Raw genomic sequence first — 10,042 nt, forward strand, 5'->3', positions numbered from 1 at the left:
ACCTGTGAAAAGTGGTGCAAGACCTTCTTTTAATATAGACCATTGCCTGCAGAAGTATATTCATTAGGCTGCAGCAGATGGGTTTCCAGATTGTTCTATAAGTATTTATAGTGTTGACCAATTGGATTTTGCAAGCATATTTGTTATGTATATATAGAACTGAAAAGTTGAGTATGCTTTTTAAATGTATAGCTTCTCCTATTCCCGTCTTAATCAATGAATAGCTGAAGCAGCCTGGAAGGTGTGAGGCACTGGTATCTGACATTCTGAGACTGGAAACAGAGACAATATTAAAGGTCAGGTGTGTTCAGCTGTCTTTCTGTCTCAGTTGGGCTATATGGACAACTGAGCAACTGCAACAACCGATACTCCACTTCAAATGAATGGGAATGCAAAGTTATGGGAGAAATTGTGTATTTATATCAATCAATGAACATATATGTGGTATATGATACTTACACAAATTTGCCTTGCTGTCTGGAGTCTTATTCTTAGCACCATTTAATGCAGTTAAAGAATTAATATGTAGGAGAGGCTGTTCACTGAGGCTCTCCGAGATATTTCTGTTGAGATTTATGAGCAAGATTTGGTCCATTATTAGCAAGTTTATTTTTGATGCAGCTATGTGCATACCAATCATTCACACGCTGCATAGCACATTCTCTCTCTGCTCAAAGCAAGACTATGTGGAATAAAATCCAGTTTAGGCATGGGAAGTAACACGAAAACAAGCTTCCTTTAATGTCATTAGTACCAATGGGATGATGAAAATGATGACTCAACTACATCAAATATTTGTGTAAATTATGCTTAAATATTGCAAAAACTGAGAAAAGAATTGACAATAACATTTATAGTAATTAATAATAATGACGCCAGGCTGTGAAAATCACCTAATAGCTCATCCTGCCTTTCTCTGACTTGACTGTTTGCCTATAAGAACAGCTTTTCTCCATGACACGTTTCACAGAAATTTAGATCTAACCAAAATAATTCTTACTCCATGTATCATCTCTGGATTTTCAAAATATTAACAGTTTTTTGCACTGGGTGGGTTGTTATGGCCATGTTAGAGAGCATATAACAGGCAAAACAACTTGATCTTATTTTGTCATTTCAAAAGTGAACCACACCAGCTGTAAATGGACCAAATGTTGCAATTTTTGTCCCAAATCAAACCAAGTCTACTGGACTATCAGGTGGGAAAACACCCGTGGAGTTTGGAGAATATGTTCATTTTCTGTATTCATGTGAGTTGTGGCTGTCCCATTTGCTAAGATAGTCAGTATTTAGAGTTACTCTATCACTGTCTTATTGAAAGATTTTTGGACTTCAATAAGTTCAAAGATATGTTGTATGCTACATACAGCATATTGACCAGCAAAAAATTGCTAACCCTATGGAAACAGAGCCCATCTATGAATATTTTGAACTTTGAGTATGTACAGTTATTCAGTAAGCATCTCAAAAGTTTGGTGGACGAATGTGAACAAAAGTAGCTTTTGCACCATTTTTAAGTCAGAAATGATGCACTTTCTGGACCATTTCACAGCAGCATTAGCAAGGTATTGCTATTTTTTTCTAACATCATCTGTCCTCAGAAAGTGACACATGACAGCTGTCACATTACGTCTCATCTTGTCACATCACTCTCTAACAGCTTTGTGGGTTTCCTTTCCCTGAACACCTTCAGAGCTTGCAAAAAGCTTTATATGCACTTTGATTCACACCTACACAATGCTCCGACTTTGCACAGTGCTCTTCTACCAAAAATGGCCTTTCTCTTGCCATCCTTTTGTTTTCCCTACGTGTGTTCAACCTCTTCACATCTGCTGCTTCTACTGTCAAGCTTGAGGTCTTATTTCATCTCTCCCTACCTACCTATATATTGTATATATATATATATATATATATATATATATATATATAATATACAATGTTATTTTGAAAGTAGCATTTTATCTAAGCAAACACAAATCTATTTTATGCATTGAACCATGGAATAATTGCACCCACAGACAAAAAAGATAGGAACAACACTGGCTATGGAACAGAAGTGAATGTGCTATTACACCCCTTTTGTAGCGTCAGATGTGCAAAAAATAGGACATTACAAGGTGTTCCTCTTTAGACAGCATCTCTGATGTAACTAAATCTAGCTATGCTCATGTCTGCATTTTGGTCAGAAAACAAACAAAACTTTGCCGCTATATTTAAACAGAGTCTATTGGAAGCAGTTTGTTTTATGCAGAGACAAACTAAAAAGTAAATGTGAATGTGTGGAAGTTTTAGAGTATGGCAGATGTGGGCAAGTTATTTTTTAAATGTAATTATTAGCTATAGTTATTAGTTTTTCAAAAAAAGTAACTGATTTAGTAACTGAGTGGCTACCTTGTACGAATAACTAACTAGTAGGGAAAGTAAGTATTGTGCTACGTTGATCGGAAAAAAACATCTGAGGTATGTAAGACCATTTTGGATCTCCTCTTACTATAACTTTCAAATATATGTTCAGGTGTTTTTTGAATATGAAAGCTTTAAAATCTCTCAGAAAGGAAACAATGCTTTCACTGGTTGAGGTCCTGGTTTTTGGGAGGCTTCTGACCCACACGCAAGACACTCTTGAGACTCAAATACTAAAATACACAGATTAAGTTTATTACTTGAAGACAAATAATAATGAATGTGCAGTCGTCTTGAACCAAGGGGTGAGGTTCTTGAACAGAAAAAGGAAAACCAGTGGAAAACGAACAGTTGCTATAATTAAATGAGGAATGAACAGCTTATGATAGATTGAAGAGAAGAACATCAGGGAGGAATGAGCAGAGTCTGGATTGCTGGTATGTGTTGGTATGGAGTGTTGGTATGTGGTGGCAGGTGGAGACAAATCTGGAGTTGGTGATTGGAGCAGATGTAACATGGAGAGCGCAGAAAGCATTGGAGAGTAAAGGTTTGGTTCAGGAGGATGCTAAAGATTAAGGAGGTGGAGGAAGAGGAGCCTTATAGTAGCCGGTCATGGTAGATGAGTCAAGTTTATTATTGAGCAGCTGAGGAATCTAGTAGGGAGCTCTGAGGAGAATTTCCAGGAGTTGACAAAGGTGTAACTTTTAGAACAGAGCACTAGGTAGATATTAGTAAAAATACTAATGCACAACTAGGAGATGAAAAGAGGGCTAGAGGTACCGTAGAGGTTAACATCAGGCATCAAATGACCAGCAGTCTGCTCCTCTTATTCAGCAGCTGATGAGCTTGATGAATTGCAGATATATGGGAGCACCCTGCTCAGCCCCACCCTTCAGGGAAAACCTGCATTTCCAATACAGAGTGAAAATACACACAAACACAACAACCCCAAACTCTGAAAGTTGAATCCACGCCTGTAACATTTTTTTTGCAGAGACTCATAGCCTACATCTCTGTTGTTGTTACCACATAGAGCCCTGAAAACAGTCTGAGGATACATTAAAATGACTCAACTCCAGCCAAATTCAACTATTATTGGATTGGAATGGCGCCACAAAGAAGACGAGACTGATAACATAATGGCTCACTCAATGCTAATCATGGTGTAGGAAAGAAATAGTTGAGTGATTATGAAACCAAATAAAAATAAATAGAGTAGGTTGGGAACAAATGAAACACATGGATTAGCATTAGAGAAGATCTATTAGTCTTTCCTGCTTTACAATCAAGCAATAATTTTCTTTGGTGGAAATTAATCCACTTTAATGAAGCAAGACAAGTTTATGCTTTAAATTAGGTCAGATTCACAATATATTCCCACTATATCAGCAGAAACACCACTGCCCTCCAGCTAACTTACAGCTGTCCACATTAGACACATGAGGCAGAAACCTTTGCTCAGAAACGGCTAATGTTGCACAGTAACTTTAACATTTATTATTTTTATTTTTTTATAAACCCTTACCTACAGTTATATTCAAGTACAACTAAAACTTGTACATATACAGATGCTAACAAATATTTCAGTACATCTTGGCCTTATGTACACTCAGTATACATTACCTTATGCTGAACTTTGTATGACCTGATAATAGCTTACAGCAATGGCGGTTTTAAAGTAAAATTGCCCAGGTTGCCCTACTTTCTGGTGATTATTACATAGCTCCTCATTTGTCAAAACTGCTGACTGCTTAATTAGAAATCCTAATTAGCTGTTATTGTCAGCCTCGGATCAGTATGGCACTCAAGGACCACACTCTCACCATTACAAAAACAGTATAATTTATATTCACTTTTACTTATTTTGCTTTATTATTTAAATAATTAGTGATTCACATAGTGAATCTATTTGCACAAATTACTGCAGGTATAAACAAGTCACAAAAAATAAGCACATTCACCTCTGACAATCAATTCAACCTGCTTCATCAGTGGCGACAGCCATTTTCCATTCTCATAAATACTTTCTAAATGGATCATGCAAATCAGGCTTAGAATTAGCAGGAGGGATGGTGATGATTTTGTCTCCATCTGTGGCATCGAATGTGGCATCAAATGTCCCCGTTACTACGTAGCTAATTGACAATCGCTGTCATTCTACTGCATTTAGAAATGGGAGCTGGTCCCAGCTGCATAAATTAAGACCTTTGCTGTTACCTAATTGCTCCGATTAGCATGAGCTCTGTGTCAGAACAGTGATGCTAATCATAGTACAGGTTCTGCAAGCTTCTTCGTCAGACATGGAATTTATAATGTTATTCTAACAGAACCTAAATATGTCCCCTTCTTGCCAAAATGGAGCTCCATGGTTAATTTTTCTGAAATATGTGATTTTGATTGCTATTTTTTTTTCTGTTGTCTAGCATAATTTGCGGCTATGCGAATGTACAAGCACACAAATTTTGTAAAACTTACTTTGCAAACCATAAGAAGATTTTATAATTTTCTTGAAAACAAAGCATGTCTAATTGCCCAGTTAATGTCCATCATTGGTGTCATAGCATCTAAGATGTCATGACATGAGACATTATTATGTAAAATAAACTTTTTTTTAAATTTAAATCATGTGCTGTTCCTTCGTCAAAAATATACCTGGCGTGTTGATTTGATTCTTTCATGTGTAGAGGGGTCAAAAACAAGTTGTAAGTAAATCAAAGTACCAAGTATAAAAATAGTCACCCCAACATTATTCTTCATTTTATTCCTAATTTCTCATTCTAATAAGTTCTCTAGTGATATTTCAGTTAGTCAGTGCGATTCCACATACAACCATCAGGGGCGCCTCTCGCATTGGTAGAATAGAGAAGGTTGAGCACACAGAAGAAGAATAAGCCTTTCTTATTCTTTTAGCTTCTTTTAAATGCTAATAGAAGCTCAACATATGTGTCTCATCTTTTCTTCATCACAGGTCAGTAAAACTTTATTTTGATGCATATATATTGGTTTCCTTTAAAAGTTGAATATGTTATTGAAATGAGAGTCAACTAGTGAGTCACGTTATGCAGTTTCTTGTATGAGTATTGTATAGAAAATGGAGGCTAATAAACGCTAATGCTAGCAGACTTTGTAGATGAGACAGAGAAGGAGATTCTCTGTCTCCTTCTCTGCTAGCTGAGAATCTAGCTGAAGGACTACTAAATTCACTTTGAACTAATAGTATTTTGCATTTTTTGGAACTGTTCTTACATAAGATATTGTCTTGGTGTCTTTATTTTTAAAACAGACATTTTTATGGGTTATTGCAAAAGCCAGAGAAACCATATTGCTATAAACTTTGGTGAGTAAATAATGACTGCCTGTGTGTGAAGCTTGGTAAAGAGAGACAGCATTAAAGGAGCATTACACCTTTTTCAGTTTTGTTTGTTTTTTGTGTAAGAGATCAAATATTATTATTCCGTTAAAACAATGAATACAGTTGAAAGCCAAAATGCAGAGGTCCTCAAGTCTACAAGAAAGCTTGACCTGATGGTGAAAAAACAGGATGTTTCTAAAAGAAAAAAAAGTAAAAAATACAATTCTTTGAAGTAAAAGTCAGTGTAAAAGTAAAAGTCATGTTCTCTACATAAAATCTGTAGAGAACATCCTCGGGATGAGAATAATTTACCTCATGCACAGCAATAAATTAGTGGCCTATGTCCCTTTCTTCTCCATGAGCCCATGTTATCCTTACTCTCTTATAGATTGTTTCAGTTCATGCATGACTTAATGGATTCTCTGTCTCCTCTTTTGTGCAGAATATAGACATCAAGGAGTGCTGATAAGACACTAAAACAGGCAGTCATGTGAATCCAGGTGTGTATGACACAAGGAAAGGGAAGGAGTAGTTTTCCTTTAAAGCCTCATTTTGACAGATTGCCAGTTTAACCACTTCAAACCGGTGGCTGTTGTTGCCGTCCACCTAGGATATCAGGCTAATGAAGAGCATGAAGAAGACTAAATGACAGGGATTGGGAAAGTGGCTAAAAGGGCAGAAAGGGGGATGAAAATCTCCACATGGGGTCATGCATTAAGCTGATCAGTTGGGTGTGAACCCAGTTTAGCCGACTTAAATGAAATCAAAGTGCATTATTCGAAATTGAGCAAATAAAGGTCTGGGAAGTTGTTAGCCTGTAGTGCACCAATGCCATGCAGTACAACATCCTCAGAGGTTAATGCACACTAATCCTGAGGTTTATCACATGGGTTGGTTTTAAGAGATTTTCTGTCATGCTGTAAACATGTGTTAATATGTTAGAGTAAAGGAATGATGCAGTGAGACATACATTATCTATAATTTGACTTAAATATTGCTTAAATGATTAGTGGACTCATTTAATATAAAAAAAACAAGTAGCACCCAACTAATACATGCTATTCTGGGTAAAACCTGTCTAAATAGAGAGGGAAATTATTTTGACATGCACAGTTTCAAACAATTTCACTACATTAAATTATGCATAATGAATTATTTAATATTCCAGATACATAGTTACATTTTATAGCACAATCAAGTATATTACCTTCAGCTGTTATTAAAACGCTGCATATGTCAAACATAACCCAAAAGAAAATTGACTTTGCAATTATTCAATTTTAAGTGAAGTCTTCCATGAACAGGATGACACAGTCAAAGCAGCTGCAGACATAAGCAATAGGGCCAAGCAGAGAAATTTGCTGACAGCATGAAAGAACCAACAAAGGGCATTGTTTCAGCTTATATGCTTTCAGAAGGACTCACCATGATAAGACAACTAAGAGGTAATGGGAACAGTATGTGGAGGTTTTGTGTCCTAAAATTATTTTTAATAAATGGTTTAGAATAAAGCAGAATTATTAAAAGTACACATCCCATAAATCGTAATGTTCTACAAACGGTTACCTATGAATCCATAAATATGAAAAGTGTCTGAGTCTTCAATTCAGACACAACAGAATTTATAAATATTTCAATGAAATATTGATTCTTTTTTAAGTATTTTTTTGCCACTGCCTGATCCACAACTATGTTGATCCCTAGAGAGACAAACCGGCATGCCTGTCATTACATTCAATGATACAAAACTGACAAACCAATCTTTATCTCACAAGGGGTGTGTTGGTTCTTTTGTTGTCTAACATTTTTTCAAATGTTTATTTTTTTCCTCCTTTTTTGCCTCTCAGTAACAACAAATAGGTTTTGTGATTTCACAACAGCTGTCATCTGAAAAAAGTTATTTTGCTTTATTTTTGTATTAATTGTGTGAAAATAAGCATATTATAGTCTGTTTAATTAAGAATGTCCTTTCATTGGGTTGGTGATCAGACAGAAGATAATTAAGAATGGGAAAAATGAATGGGCAAGCCAAATTACATCCTTTTGGAAATGGGCTCAGGGAATATTAAGTGAACAGGATGTATCACTGTATTGATAATGCTATCAGTTATACATTCAGATCTTGTGTCTAACTGAATAGACTGTGGCTTAGTCTGGGACATTAGGAAATGTGAGGTGAATTTTAAACATTTGTTTGAAAGAGGGGGAATTGGTATATGAATAAAATATATAAATATCTCATGTTTTTATCTCTGATTTCTTTTTGAACCTTTTTTAAAGTTCATTACAGCATAACAAAACTCAAATAGAGACACCATCATATTTTGGAGTTAAAATATTGCATCTATCAAGGAATTGTTGACAAAATGGAAGAATTTTACAAAAAAAGATGAGACGTCAATCAAAACTGTAATCAAAGTGCACATTCAAAGACAGTTGCTTGGCCAGAAAAATCTAATATGTAATTAATGAAGCTTATGTTTACAGTAACTGACATCTAAAACTGTTTTTCTATGTTTTTTTTCCCCACATTACCACCCCATTTTCTCCCCCACCTCCTTTCAGCCTCACCTCATCTCCCCCATGAACCCTATCTTTCTCAGTGAAACATTTCCATTCACATGCTGCTAGAGGAAGGCAGCTGAGCCTCTTTGAGCACCAACAGCTGCAATGGTGTGATAAGGTGGCAAAAACCCAGGCCCGGGGTTTATTTTTTAGCCACGGTCAGAATCCTGGTGTTGTAGAGGTTTTGAGTACAACAACGATACATCACCACTAAGACCATTTTCATCATTCCTCATACAATTTTATGGTCCTAAATGAAGACCTGCAGCCCATGTTGACGTTTTTACCTCAACTGCTTTGTCAAAGGAAGAGAAAAGAGGATTATAACAAAAATTGATAAGATGAAGGGAGGAAAAAAACTAAAATGACAAAACTCTTCACAACAAGGCCATTTTCCATTTCCACCAAGGTGACAGTGATCTATGTCTCCTGTTGAGCAATATACTTTGTTTTCTACTTCTGTCCTTTAATCTCAGATAGACAATATAGATAGAGAGTACATCAGTTCAAGGAAGGATAAGGCCCACCCTGTGGTGTTTTATCAATGACATTCTGCTGGAAATTCACTGTGTCAGCATACTGTACAGATTACTTGTAAAGCATGCCTCTTCCATCAATTCCAAGTTTAAATTGTATTACTGGAACTGCGTCTATTGTTGGACCGTAGAACGCCTTTCAATTGCATGTAAGAAAGTTTTACCCTGAATTCATATTTATTTATATGGTACACAACAATACCTACATGCGACAAAGTGTTTTCAAAACATAGTAAAAGAAGTTACAAAGTACAGCATAATGAATTTAAGGTTAGAGTAAATAAAAATACAAAAGGAAACTTATTGGCACATACTTGCATCATGAATTTGCATGTTCTGCCTTAAAAATTGAATGACTTATCAAAACCATGAATGTAAAGCATCTTAATATCCTTATAGTTAAAAGTGGATTATTTTTCAACTTTAACGTTGTACAGTTTTCCTTATATAATTAGTCAAAATGGTCAAGAAAAAAAAATAGTAGCCATAAATACCAGCACACCACCAACATTTGTTTGGGCTATTACTGATATTGAATTTTTGTTATTGTTCTTTGAATAACAATGACATGCAAATGAAATGCATGTACTGTTTGGGATGATCCATCACGTCAAATCAGAACATACAGTGATGTGTATGATTTCAAGGACAATAACGAGTTCACACACAGACAGGTAGTTGATTGGGTGATCTACTGCTTGGTAGAAAGCAGAACCAGGTGTCAGTCTTAAGACTGTGGAGGTGACAGTGGAGTGTATATCACTGTGTGGTTTGGTTCATTAACAAAGCAGGACAGGTTTAGGGTGCAATGGACATTTAGGTTTGTGGTTAGGATCTTTGGGGCTGACCTTCCCTTCATCTCAAACTTGTACAGCTCTAGGGTCAGGAAAAGGGCATGTAACATCTATGCAGACCCCACCGTTTAGACTTTAACGTGCAACTCTAATTACAAGTTCTGAACATGTGACACTCACAGTGGCAAATTAAGTCATATGTTAATGATTAGGCATCAAAGGCCCACAGTTTTAACCTCCTACCCTTTTATTTCACATATGTAAAGGCTACTTTTAAATGTCAAGATTTCTCATAGTTACAAGAATGTTTACCTACCCACTAGCCCTCACATTCTCACACTCACTGCACAAAATCTGATGCTTCCTGACATATTTTACCACTTTCTATTCCC

General features: G+C 36.0%; 1 long non-coding RNA gene across 1 annotated transcript; it reads left to right on the forward strand.

The window, feature by feature from the left end:
• The first annotated feature begins 5,234 nt into the window (after positions 1–5,234).
• Positions 5,235–8,955, forward strand: LOC114159099 (uncharacterized). Its single transcript, XR_003598544.1, has 3 exons — positions 5,235–5,371; positions 6,198–6,255; positions 8,321–8,955. It is a non-coding gene; the product is annotated as an uncharacterized LOC114159099 (long non-coding RNA).
• Positions 8,956–10,042: the final 1,087 nt, after the last annotated feature.

Source organism: Xiphophorus couchianus, chromosome 15 (genome assembly GCF_001444195.1).
Source record: "Xiphophorus couchianus chromosome 15, X_couchianus-1.0, whole genome shotgun sequence".
Classification (NCBI taxonomy): domain Eukaryota; kingdom Metazoa; phylum Chordata; class Actinopteri; order Cyprinodontiformes; family Poeciliidae; genus Xiphophorus; species Xiphophorus couchianus.